Below are 14,718 nucleotides of genomic sequence, written 5' to 3'. Positions count from 1 at the left end.
TTGACAAAAACAACACAGAACAGATGTGGTTACATGGCATACATAGGATTACACCTGTGTAATAGCAGAATTCACTACTAATTATTTTTTTTGTAGTCAGAACACAACACATTCCTAAGAATAATTTTGCATACTGAGTCAGTGTTGGACAGTTAATGGTTTCTCAGCCTTTGTGAAAATTTTTCAGTATCAAAGCTCTTCCCATTCTTCACTGGGATGAGTACACAACCTCTAAGAAATTAAAAAGAATGTCCTGAGCACCTACGAAGCCATTTAATATTCTAGTTACTAAGGCATAAGTTGAGATGTGGAAAAAACCCAGGTGATTTTCAACTTCTAAAATCTGTGGATCCCCGAAAGGTCTCTACTGTATATGCAGATCTCCAGACTTCTAATACCACACTTAGTTCTCAGCATTAGCTTCCACAAGTCTGCAGTAACAGCAGAATGAAAGAACACACCATGAAAACCTTTGTGCCAGACCACAGCCTGAGCTCCTCATTCAGACAAGGCAGTACAGTGATGCAGACTGGGATCTCCCAAACCTGCCATATCTTTTTTTTATTGGAGGGGTGAGGGGAGGGCTAGTCTCAACTGCAATGCATGTTCTCTGTTCTCTTAGCACAATACAACAGAGCATGCATTCACTGCTGAAACAAACATGAGATCCTGCTCACAACCTTTTCGGTCCCAAAGACCATTCATGACTTTTCACCGGCCAGTGAAAAACTTTCACAGAAAAATACTATAAGCACATGTTGCTGATTAACCCATCACCACAATGATAGGCAGCACACATCATTTTGCATTGTTTGGATGAACTCCCTGCACGAGGACAACAAAACAGGCTGTGCTTTCATCAGCCAGGAGATAAACGTTAAAAAGAGGCAGCACAACTTCACTGGTCCACAAGACCAATGAAAAGACTTCCAGAAGTCCACTCTTTCAAACTGAAATTATTGCTCAGCAGATGGACCTTGCCTGAAGTAGTTATACTCATTCATACCCACATCAGTGCACCAGTGGCCACCCAGTGAAGACAGCTCTAGATCCATTAAAGCGCAGGTAGAACAGAGCTTCAGTCTCAGGACTGCCTGCAAACCTTTTACACCTGTGAAAAGCATGCCTCCAAATACCAATAACAGCATAGCCTTTTTTTTAACTGGGGATTAGATTTATTGCTCCTCAAATAATGTCTAGAAGTGAAAAAAATGCTCTAAGGATGGTACTACAAGTCCATTTTAATGGTGAATTTTATTCTTGCAAGTCAACTCCATCAAGCCTCTTCATCAGTGTTGAAATACAATCTATATAAGCATTCATAATGTTGAGGTCATCATCTAGGAATTCTGTTCATGCCTTTAAAGTATCTCAGGAAAAGAAAATTCTTATTTATGTATCACGTTTTTCAAATAATAATACACTAAGAAAAAGGGGAAACTAAAAACAGAGACACTATGAACTAAAGGTTTGTTTGGGGTCTTTTTTAATGGAAAAAAATAAAGCACAGTAAAAGCTTTATATCCCAAGAAACTTCTGCCCCCCTAAGGTGGAAAAAGTAATTTATTAGCAGCATGTGAACTGCAAGAGGACTGATTTGTGGAGTGGTAGCAAACCATTTATTTTCTGTACCAAGTCACTAACAAATCTGAGTGTTTACTCCTGGTTGTACTTAAGACTGATTTTGAAATAAAGGCTTCCCCCATCCAAATATAATTAGCAGAAAATTAATAGTTGTTTAAAGTTCTACAGTTTCTCTATTCAAGTTTGGTTTGTTTGTTTGTTTTTGGGAAGGGTTTGAGGTTGGTGGGTTTTTGTATTTTTGTTGTTGAGTTGGAAGGGGAGCGGGTTGTTGGTTGTGGTGGGTTTTTTTTAATGTATCCCAGGATCAGATTCAGGGAGAAATTCAAACTCATTCATATATATAATTTGTCTGAATGCCCACCGAAGCCTTTAAAAAACAAGTGAACAAACCAACTCACCCCAAACTAAATCTGATATTGGAGCTACAGACCATGAATTCCTGGCAAATAGAGAGGTCTATCCCCCCCCCATGAATTTTATAAATTCAGGTGTTTTCTACCTATGGCTTGTCAGTCAGAATCAGTTATGCACTTACACTTCTTTTTGCACTAATAGCTATAAACTCCTGCTCTTCTTGATACTTTAAAAAATAGCTTTAATGGTTGCTCAAGTATTTTGAGTTGTAGTTAATCTATGTCCCCCTAGAACACAAAATTGCAAAGCACCAGAATAAAAAGAACAGTGAGACAGCCTAAATTTACTATACCTAAATTAAGGTTCCTTTCAAGTTAAGCAGCTATTTAACAGTTGTTGCTGAACTGAAATATAATCTTATTGTTGAATTAAAAAAAAAGGACACATACAAAGAATGTTTCCTTCTATTTCCTTCTGTCTCCTTTATGTGCAAAAATCCCATGAAAAACACACTATAGCTTAAAATTGAGTAAAGAGTCAAATTACCACTTAACTCCAGGGAAATCTTACAGAACATATACACTGAGCTGCTCTTCATTTTTGATCCTGCCAAGAAAGCAAACAAGTTACTGCTGATCTAAGACTACTATGAGGCCAGTAGCTGTCAAGATACATGGGTTTACACAGCTACTTACTTTGATCCTTGATAGGATTGACTTATTTACCACAATTTTTGGTTATACTGCTATTTTTACTTACACCCACATTACTACAAGTTGTACTCTGCTACTATTAAGAACAGTCATTTATTTCCATCATTTAAGTAAAAGCATCAAAGTGTACCAAACGTCATGGTATTGAGTTTGAGGACAGACTCCAGTAACAGAAACCATGGTTTGCACTAAACCATTACAAATTCTAGTGAATTCTTTCCAATAGAGCCACAAGGACAAAACAGATCTACCCACTGAGGATTTCAGGCCGCAAAGAACCACCAATTTACATAAATTAAAAACTTGGCTTGGGAAAAGGTTAATGAGTTTTATGCTTTAATTATGTTACTCTTAAATTCCTGCTTCTTTTCAGAGATATAGAGAAGCAAATTTGTACCACTAGAACAGCACTGACTGCTACAGTGCCCACTTACAGTGACCAGCAGATGTTATTTTTTATCTATTCATCAGGTTCTTTACATCTGTAGAATAATTGGAAACGGTGCTGGACAGCAGATTCTGCATATGACTGCTCTCCTCAGAATTTCCAGATACAACACTGGGTGACAGATGGGACAGGCTGCTAAAATGTTTTGTTCTGTGGCCTCATCAGGGACCAGTTGTGCATGTTCATCAAAATCATTCTGGACACAAATGGCACACATGATGTCTCTATTAACAAATGAACATAATGTGCACATTATATGTGGTGGGCTAGTGGTGATTACAGGTTAGCAGCCAGGACGAGGATGCTGACCAACAGTTTCTCTGGCCTACACTCTCTAGAAGAATGAGGTCTGCACTGCCTGATTTATCTGCAGGTCACAGATCAAGCATTCCAGTACAAGTCAAGGGAACTGCTAAGTAAACGTACAGAAATCTAGAAGTAAAGTTGAAGTTTAATCATGAGTCTTTGTAAGGTACTGAATGAAGCAGTAAATGAAGGAACACAAAAAATGCTGCTGTAACATAGAATAAAAAGAAAATACACAAAACCTTGAGATATTACAAGATACTCCACTAGGAAACTGGCTATTTTCTCTGAAAAGAAGACACTGCGAATGAAATGTCAATATCGATGAATAGCCATAATAATAATGAATCAATACTTCAAAAATAATATAAATGCAACTATAGAAAGTGAGCCCACCCCCGAAACACATACTTAGAAAAGCAAGTGGCATAAATATTACTGAAGTATTAAAATATAGCATTTTGTGGACTTGAAATCCATGAAAGAGAGATTAAGAAAGAGTCTGGTATTTTTTCTGGAAGATGATTGCCATATATATTACTATTAGGAGCACATACCAAGCATAATTCTTGAGTTACTCTATCATTTATAATATTACAAGAAAAATCTGTAGCAACCCTAAGACAGAAAACTTTAATATTATCAGAAGAGAACTAGAGACAGTACAATAAGGAAATGCAAAGATGCTCAACAACTACTTAGTAAGATACAGGATGTCTTCTGATGTCTTCTGACCTCCAAAATGCTCAGCCACACATGATGATGTGGTACAGATAAAACTGAGATGCAATCTACACAGAATCACAGAATGGTTGAGACTGGAACAGACCTCTGAAACTCATCCTGTCCAGCCTCTTGCCCAAACTTATGAACACCTAATTTCACAGTACAGTAAGCTAGAGAACCCGAGGATCATTATTCAAGTGTCCTCAGAGAAGTGCTATTTCATAATTTGAAAACATTGACTTCGGTTTTAACTTCTAAAAACTTCTTTCCACTGGGATCAAATTGGACGAATTTCTGTACAAAAGAAAAATGTGAAAATTACTAATAAGGGAACTTACTGTATTCTCCAGTTCAGGAACAAAGTCTGCAAACAAGACAGACATGGAGCACTTCAGGAGTCATTGCAGCTAGCACATGGAAATCTGTATATACATTCAAGGAGAAGATGGAAATCCATCTATTCTAGATGGAATTCCACACAGACATGACTACCTGCCGGCTCATATTCCATCAAGGGGAGAGCTCCTGCAGACACCGCCTCCATTTATCTCCTCCAAAAGACTTATCTCATGTCTGAACAGAGCATGTGGATCACAGAAGGCAATCAGGTTGGTCAAGCATGATTTATCTTGAGTGAATCCATTCTGACTACTCTACTATTTCTAATAATAAATGAGAGCATGTCCTACAGTTGTGATACAGTTTTACTAACTTCTCATAAATGACACTCAAAGCCATTTATTTAGCTCCTATCCTGTAATTCTTAATTTAGGAACTGACTACAGAACCCTCGCAAGCTGAACTTCATAGTGGAAACATTTTGAATAGACATCATCTCCTTTAATATTTAGAAACCAAAAACTAAATCTAGATAAATATGACTTCAGAAAACAGTTAAATGGTGGTCTACATGCAGATATATTTTGCTGTGTTATTTCTGCTATAGAACAAGCTGATTCCATTATGAGAAACTAAGCAGAGCCATGGGGAACAACTACATGGAATGCAATCCTACATGCAAATGAACAACCAGTATTGTTGAAGTTGTCCCTAAAACTGTTATTTTAATTGCTGAACTGTGATCCATTTCTCCCAGACCATTGTAAAATACAATGGGGGTGGGGTAGGGTGTGTTAAAATGGAGAATGCAGCAGCATTAAAAGCATGGCAAAAGCCCAAGATTTTAGGAAAATTCTGGCTGAGGATTAATAAAAAGATGCATAAGATGGAAGACAAAGGGCTTTTATACATTTGCCATCCATTAGAAGTACTTTAAGTGTAGTTTTGTTAAGGGGCAGGATTAATTAAAAATGGGCAATATTAGCAGAAGAAGACACACAAACACATCAAAGGTGTCACTATAGGATGCAGAAAAGGCTAGGCAGTTATAAGGGATTTCCTTCCTTTAACAGCAACAGTAAAGCAAAATCATTAGAAAGAAGACATGACACCACCATTTTAAAAAGATAATACATATTTTCAAGTAACTTTTGAACTACCTAGATTCAAAAATATTTGAGAAACAAACTGTGAACTGTAATGCCTACAGAGATGAGAAAACCAACAATCCTGTGGGAAAAACAATTCTAAAAATGAAAACTCATAAATGAGATAGACATTAGAACTCAATTTCATAGTAATTTCTTCACACAATAAAAGGTACCATGTTGTAGGCAATCTCACCCTTTCTCCAGGAACAAGTTTTAGAGAGCAACATCAAGTTCTAACAGGAGTACTTCATCTACCCTGCTAGGTAGATGCAACACGAACATCTTGCACACAGTTTAGGTAGTGCTTTTAAGTTTAATCTGTGTCGCTCACTGGGGTGGACTTGTCAAATCCCTGATCACTGAGTATCACTCAGAAATGAGCTACTGAAAATAGACAGAACTCAATTCCTTTATGGTGATAACGCAGCCTACGAAACTATTGTCACCATTCTTTCCCTCTGACACAAAGCCAATGAATCACATACATGGACAGACACCAGTAACGTAATGCTTTGATGAAGATAAACCCCTTTCCCAGCAAAACCTGGGAAGGTCTTTCCATCTTACAGCTCTTGCTATGTCATTCGAAAACATAAGAGTTTAATCTTTTAATGTCGCAGAGTTCTTCAGTAGTATATTACATTAATGTAACTTCTTCAGTGATTAAATGAAACTCTCAACCTTTTCCCAGAGTCCTGAATCAAGTCAGTTTTTTTTCCAAGGGGTGAGAAGAAAAGGAGGACTACACTCACTGTAGTCTTGGATACTAGAGAATACTGGATGTCAGAGAAACAAGAATAATGAAATAAGGTCTTGCAGCAGCAAGGTATTCTCAAAACAAAATCAAGAACAGAGCACAAAGACTTTATTTCATATATAATATTAGATATTTGTGTGAAAGTTTTCAGTTTTTCCGTAGGATTGAGAAAACACATTTCAGTAACACCTGTAAATGGGACAAAATTTTTTTTTCTTACGTTTGTTGGAATCCAAATGGAGGGTTTAGTTATTTTTAATTCTTTAGTCAGTAACTGTTCATGTAATACCTCTACTCTTATGAAGATAAAAAATAAAAAAAGAAAAAAAGAAAGCTCATCCACAAAGAAAAGGAGGGCCTTTGACTCATTACAATTAGACTGTTCCTTACCCTTGATGCAGAGATCCTTAGAGAAGGAAAAGAGCTGAGTTTTCTGTTTGTAATTTAAAATCAAAAATCTTTGTATAACTAGGTGCATCTTGATGTAATATCTTGAACTATGGGGAGAAACAAAGATAAGAGAAAAGCAGATCTCTGGGCAGCATCTAGATTTGAGCAAAGTCCACAAGCTTCCTTGAATTCATTATCTTCCAAAAGACAAATTCCTCTCAGGTTCTCTAGCAAAAATGTCAGGTCCCAAGGTCCAGATGCCTGAGAACCTTGGAACGGGTGTTTCTACTGCTCCCAGGTTTAAAGATAATAGCTTAGGTAATACTTACGTAAACATCTGAAACACTGATTTTTACATTGGGCATTACTGTTGATGGAAAGTATCAATTGTAAGTTCCAAAAGCGAGGCTACTATCTGTGTCTTACTGAGAATATATAACATATATTTTTTATTCTAATATGTAAAAGAAGCTCTGTTATTTCTTCCCACATAAATAACGAGCAAACCCCAAGAAAAAAGCATAAAAATTGAAACAGGTTATTTAATACATCAACTCAGTGAAGATATTCTGATGATCTTCACAAAACTACCTCCTCCTGCCTTGAAATGAGAAGGATGGACCTTTTGGAATTCCTGGTGTGATATCAGAAAACAATCTCAGAAATACTATTGATGAACCTAACCATTTATAGGATGCAAAGGTACATTATCAGAAAGCAACAGCTATTACCTACTGTTATCCCCAAGCAAAAATAACTGAAATATAACTAATGAAATTTATTATTCCAGTACAACTGGAACCAGGAAAGTCCAAAGATGCAGAAGACAATTTAAAAGTACAAGTCTCCAGAAATAACAGAGACCAAAGAAGCTAAGCACCTCAAAGAGCAAGGATGAGCTATATACAAACCCTTCTTCATTAGATGATGACTTGTGAGTTGCAAGAAATAGCAACAACATTTTCTTCTTTTCTTAAGACATGCAAGGCAAGGTTAGGTATTCACTTATTAAGCACCCATCGCTAAAATGAACCACATACAAAATCTTATTCTTGCTTCTGCTATTGACAGATTGCTCATGCAAGCAGCTGGACAGTAGCAGCAGCTATTTCTAAAATGAGTGTCAAAAATCACTATGAAGCCAGCTAAAATGAACTAAAAGACATAAAGGAGGCAAATGCAGCTGGCCCGAGCTACAGATTCTAGCAATCACACTGGGCTTCTGGCATTCACAGGCTGGTAACACAGGCAAGCTGCTATTCCAGTAAGAAAAGCAACTACATGAAAGCAACAGAGGCAAGGTATGTTTGACCACACTGACCAGAGCACAGCTGAATAGAAAAGAATGTATTTACTAGTCCCAGGTAAATTAATGAGGTGTACTTTACCACATCCTGTAAAAGATGAAAAAACAAGTCAGTAGTAAAGAGAGGGAGCAGAGTAGTCAGACAGCATTTGGTTTCCATTTCTCTCAACTTCATTTCATTAAAGATTGATACTGCTACACAAGTTCTGTTACCTATCTTTTTGGTCTTTCTTGATGCAAGTAACACAAGCCACATGTAAATGGAAAATGGTGAATAGATATTCAAAGAAGAAAAGGTTCTGGTGGTTGGTAACCGAACTTGAACTTTCATCTCTGTATGAGGCTCCTCTGCCTGTTTAAATACTGCGATGTGTGTGAATTGTTCCAGCCACAATTTGTCTCTTTTCCTGTGTCAGACAAAACCAACTGAAACATTTTTGTTCAACAGGTGTTTTCCTGTCAGCTACATAGCTAGTTAGAGAAAAAGGACCATAAATTATTGCCAAAAGTTTAGTTACTCTAAACTGCAGGCAAAAAACCCCTGACCTTGTGGTAAAGTTAACAGTGTTTTCATCAGTATTATCTTTCACAGACACTTTTCAGAAACATTCGCTATTTATAAATTCCTGAACAACACCAAGCTTGGGCAATCCCCCCAAAATTACACACACTCTCATGAGTCAGATTAGTTTACGTTAACAAGTAAACGACACCACATTGTTTGTTGTTTTCTCTTCCTCTATTCTTCAAACAGCACTAACTAATTCTGTGAATATTTCTTGGAATTTTTCTTTGCTTTTGTATTTGCATTAAGATCTCCCACTTGTTGGTAAACGTCATTTCAGCCTACTTCTCTATCTAATGAAAGTTAGAGGATGTGCTCCACAAATATGAGCACTGCTCTTAGGCTACCCATAAGCAAATTTGCCACACTCGGTACTCCTTATCACACCCCCCCCCTTTTATTTCATTATAGAAGTTCCTACCATCTTTTTTATGTTCTAGGCTTATAATTTTTGGACAAGTAGCAACTTACTTACAAAATACTTCCTCACTATAAACACCTTTTAAATTTCTGTATAAACTTTTGAAATGACTACATGGTGTGTGACAGTAATAGCAGGAGAAAAGAATCTCATGACCCAGAAAATAAACTGCGTTCTTAATATCTTACTAACTCTGTGTTCAAGGTTTATGTGGCAAGCGGTTGGCAGAGGGGGGGCTGCTGTGGGAAGAGGTCAGAGGCTGTTCTGTATGGGACACAGCCAGATCCCACAGACACACTGCAGAGAACAGCTGAGTTCTTCAGCCAAGCTGTGGACGCTTCTGGGAAAACATATTTCAGAAAGAGAACACCAAAGTAAGAGAAAAGTGGAGGAGGAAGATGGAATAGCAGATATCCCCTGCAGCTCATGGAAGAGCCCACATGGAAGCAGATATCCCCTGCAGCCTGTGGAGAATGTCACAGTGGAGCACAAGAATATTCCTGAAGGAACTGCAGCCTGTGGAGAGCCCACATCAGAGCTGAGGAAGAGAGGCAGAGAGATACCACTATGTACTGGCTGCAACCTCCCTGCCACTCTCCATGCGAGCTTGCACGGCAGGGGTAGGGTGTGTGGCCTGGGGAGTCTGGAGTGCAGAAACAGAGCTGAGCCTGGGGGGAGCGGGGAGGAAAGGTGTGCTGCTTTGAGTTTGTTTCTCATTACCTGAATCAATTTTAATTGGCAATAAATTAGTTAATTCTCCCCACGTAGAGTCTGTTTTGCCTGCAATGGTAATTGGTAAGCAATTTCCTTGTGGTTATCTCAACCTATTGTTTTAATGTTTCTGTTTTTCCTATTTTATCCCCCTGTATTACCAGACTGGGGCGGTAGGTTGCGGAAGGAAGCAGCTGGGTGGGAATTTTGCTGTTTGCCAAGTCTAACCTGGCAGGCACTGGTCAACAGAAATGATCCTCTGGATGTCAGCCTCTAGAGCCCTATAAACTCTACCAGAAGGTTTGAAAAAGGTAACAAAATAAAGGAAGTCTTAGTGTTAGTAGACTTCTCTTGTGATCTCTAACTTCACGAGGCGACTTCGGAGGGTGTTACAGCTTTAAACCTTTATTCAGAGTAGAAGTTCCAGCCTACCTGTATTAACTTAATGAAAAACAACATACAGCCTCAATCACCAGAGTAATAAAACCTTTCAATTCAACATTAATATATTTAACCACAAGCTTTCCATAAAATAGTCTTATTACGATAGATTACATTAAACGATATAATGGTATAAACACTGTCCATTTGTTGTATTAATATATAATTAAACAATGTGGGAGACAATATTACCCTTTACAACAAACCTACTTAAAAATATATTAGTGAAAGATATGCCTGTTCATGAGTTTTCCAAAACAGGTTATGCACGAAGGTGTAGAATGTTCAAGACATTTCCAAGTGAGGGAGAAAGAGAAGCTACAGTAAGCAGATAGAGTGACAGAATGCTCTAATTCATTGCAGTTTTTTAAAAAAATGCTATCAATTGAGATTACATATACCTCAAATTCTTATTCAAAGTTTTGCCTAAAGATTCTCATGACAGGATTCTTCAACCAGCTACACAAGGGAAATGATTTTCAGCTGGTAACATCAGCCTTTGGTTTGCCATGAACCAATCCCCAGCCAAATTCAATTCTGGAGAGCCATTACAGAGGAAGCAGCTCGACACAGGAGCTACAGAAACCGTATTCTTGAAGGCTGGTGGTCTGAATCCCGATTCACCTCACAGAATTGTAAATCCTGAGCAGTTCTATACTTCGTATCACACACACACAAAATCTTACCATCCCCTTTTCCTTCAGATAATTTTTAACTTCTTCACTCCCAATTTAGCAGTTGTTCAATAATTATATTCAGTAGTTACTCAGGATCAACTTGAAAGATATTGTGCAAGTGCAAAACCAACTGTTTTAAACAGTAGAAAAAACAGCAGCATTAGAAAAATAAAATTCAGATTACAGCATTTTTCAGTGCGTTTTTTTTAATTGTTTTCCTTCACACTAAAAGAACATGGTATGTGGGAATCACACTACAGTAATGTTATTTCTCTATTTTTATTTTGCCTATCAATATATTGATAGCCTCTTTGCTTGTCAAAAGACATGGGAGGGTAAGAGTCATATACAAGGAAAAAAGTCCTTGAAACCAAAAGTAAATGAAACGAACCCTTTTTAGACTTTATCTACAGCACAACAAAAGAATCTGTATTTTAGTTTTTTGCCTTCTACTGCAAATATAGTCCTCGGGTCTCTGCCACACCCTCAGCTGCAGGTATTAACAAGCAGGGTTTTTTCTCCCCCACTCCAGGTAAACAAAGACCTTAGCATCCACTGAAGAAAACAGATGCTAAATAGAGGCACAGCATCCGTCACTCTTCAAATGTGATCTTTTTATGCCTTCTTCCTTTATATTTTACAAAATATGTAAATGAATGCTCTTTCAGTAATACAGCTGGTGTTGCTATTTTATTTTGCACATTTTGCCATACTATTAAGTACTGTACTTCCTATTTTGGTTTCTTTTGCAACATACCACTTTACTTCCTTGTCTTTCATTAGGCATCCGACCCCTTCTTTTCATCCTCTGTAACGTCTAGCGTCTTGTGGAAGCACTTGAAGGGTTTCATGGCTATTTGCCTGCTTGAGCCTTTCTGCAAAGAATGCCCAGTCTTTGTAGCATTCTTATCTTAGGCTTGTTACAGTCATTAATTGATAACACACACTGTTTTACTCTTCACATGGTTAAAACTACAAAATCTTTTTCTGTCTCAGTGCTACAGCAAAGAAACTTAAACACCTGAGCACTTTACAGAAAGCATGTATCCAAAGACTGCTTGCTGTGTACAGATTATTTCATGTGGTTCTTGTATTTACTCAATAACCTTCACAGTGGCTGTAAAGACCTCACAGACTGGATGCTTCACTTGCCAAAGCAAAGTACTTACAGCAACGTCTGCATTCTTTAAGAAATGTTCTCAAGTGTTACTCAGAAGTATCTGTCACAGATGTAGTGTCCTCCAGTCCAGATACTCCTGTTTTACAAGGTCATGTCACCGGCTAATAAACTTTCAATGGCTGAAATTCTGTGTAAAGAGCAACTAATTACTGACTACCATTCTGTGCTGAAAACAAAAGCTCTCCCTCAAAAACAATCTAGTCTCACATATTAAGCTAATATCTCAAATGCTCTGAAGGACTAAATATCCATCTCTCCATTTCTCTGTTCAGATCTGAATTCTCTCCATCACCAGTTATCCCTTTCCCCAAATCTATGACAACAGTGATACATAGGCAGTACCACAGAATCAATTAGGTTGGAAAAGACCTCTGAGATCATCAAGTCCAACCTATGACCAAACACCACCTTGTCAACTAGACCTCAGCACTAAGTGTCACATCCAGTTTTTCCTTAAACACCTCCAGGGACGGTGACTCCACCACCTCCCTGGGCAGCCCATTCCAATGTCCAATAACCCTTTCTGTGAAGAAATTCCTCCTAGTGTCCAATCCCATGATGCCGCTTATATCTCTGTCCTTTGTGACTGATACACTATAAGTTTTTATTTAAAAACAAAAACAAAATTTGAGCAATGGGGATTTATTCTGTGGTTTTGTCTAATAGCATGAATAAAGTGTGCAGCAAGGGCAAAACACCTGCATTAAAATACATAGATTCCCTCTCTCTGGGTTCTCAATAGCCCTACTGCTGGTATCCAGCAAGGGCAGAAAGAAAAAAAAAAACCAAAACCAAACCCAACAACAACAACAAAACATCAATCCAAAAGACAAAACCTTGCATGAAGAGGGGGAAACAGAGAGATGAAGAAATGCAGAGTGGGGGTTGTGGGGGTGGAGGTAGAACATGGCCAACCTACTCACAGAAATCTTAGCAAGTGCCAGAACAGTGCGCAACTAGTTAAGCCTTTGGTTCCTCACATATATTATTAAAGTGTATTTGTGCAACTGGTAGTGACTCTCTCACAATACATCTTCATCTGATACAGAGGAAAGACCTGGAATCTGCAATAAGTCAGAACTACATGCTGAATTACTTACTTGCATAATGCATCTCTCATTTGTCACAGTAGTTTGAAATTTATGCCAATGAAGGAGGCACCAATATACAGAAACGTTCATCATCGAGGCAGATGAATATCATTCTAGTAAACAGATAGCATTCCCACCTTTCTCTTGGAATTTTTATTGTGATGCTGAGTAAGTCATATGTTAAAAAGGCAGAGGGAGCCTTTATTACACTGAAACACCTAAAATGGTTTAGAAAATGGCAAAATAATTCTATGCTTAATTAAAGCATTAAGCACTGTAAAGTTTTAAAAACTTAAACCATAATACTTTCAGGTTAAAACCCCAGGAAAGTTTAAAAAATTAAAATCTAATATTTTCACTTTGTAATCTCAGCTCTTCATGTACAAGATACTATCATTACCATAGCTCTGACTTGCAGATAACATCACAAAACATTATAAATACATTAACATTACAAGAAAAAAAACCCTCTCCATGTGAATGTTTTATTTGGATTAAGTTTTTGACTGTGGATAATAAAAAAGATTGCCCTCACTTGCCGAGTAATTGGTTAAAAAGTCACTAAGCACCATATGCTAATTGTTATGGAAAATGAGAAAAAATAGCATTTTATCACATTATGGAAAATCATCCTAATGCTTTCACACAAAGGAAAAGATTTCTGGCATATCTTCACTCTTTTTAGTGACTGCAACCCTGGTGTTCTTTTAATAAAGAATTTATATGCAACACTGATAAACAGGGACTGCAGAACTCCTACAGCGGATGAGGAAAAGAGATGGGAAGGGAACTAGTTAAAATTTGGCAACTCTGAAGGTTGAATATGTCCCTGCTCATTGCAAGGGGGTTGGACTACATTACCCATAAAGGTCCTTTCCAAGCCAAATCATTCCATGGTTCTCTGAAGGCAAAAAAATAATTGTAGATGCCACTTGACAGACCATGTTGATCTAGATCAAGATCTAAAGTCATCTGCTCCTTTTCACAGAACATAGAACATAGACATAGACATAGAAGAACATGGACACAGAAGGACCAAAAGTCTGTATCAAAATCTTTGTTAGTATTTCCAAGGCTCTATAAGGCTGTATTTCTCCTCTGTTGCTTGGGTTTAGCTTGTATTTCAGGTTAAGCCTAAAATGATTTACTACACTTAGATAAACAATATAAAGAAGCAAGCCAGTTAATGATAAGACACTGAATAATGGAAAACTGAGATAGGTAAAAGGTAAATGTGTTCAAGATGAAAGTATCGATTTATTGAACTTCAAGGTTGCTGATAAGTCACAAAATTCCTACAGGAAACTGCAATATATTACCAGAACATACAGAACTAAGCAACTAGAAACGGTATCGTAACACATATGCTTTGCCAGCATAAGAATAACATCAGCTCTTACATATCAATATGAGAACAACTATCTACCAAACCTAAACTGATTGACATTTGACCTCAGCACAACTGACATCTATCACACTATTTAATGTTCTCAATCAAGATCAGGCCAGGCCAAAAAGAGCAAACCTGGTAAACAAACGACATTTGGTTCAGGTACTG

At 37.6% G+C, this 14,718-nt stretch overlaps 1 protein-coding gene across 2 annotated transcripts in view; it reads right to left on the bottom strand.

Annotated features, from left to right (window-relative positions):
• REV3L (REV3 like, DNA directed polymerase zeta catalytic subunit) overlaps positions 1–14,718 on the bottom strand; it is a 126,121-nt gene that overhangs the window by 80,173 nt on the left and 31,230 nt on the right. The gene's annotated exons all lie outside the window — the stretch shown is intronic.

The sequence above is a fragment of the Chiroxiphia lanceolata genome, chromosome 3, assembly GCF_009829145.1.
Source record: "Chiroxiphia lanceolata isolate bChiLan1 chromosome 3, bChiLan1.pri, whole genome shotgun sequence".
Classification (NCBI taxonomy): Eukaryota; Metazoa; Chordata; class Aves; order Passeriformes; family Pipridae; genus Chiroxiphia; species Chiroxiphia lanceolata.
Note: the sequence above shows the minus strand (reverse complement) of the source record. Positions and strands in the feature narration are given on the sequence as shown.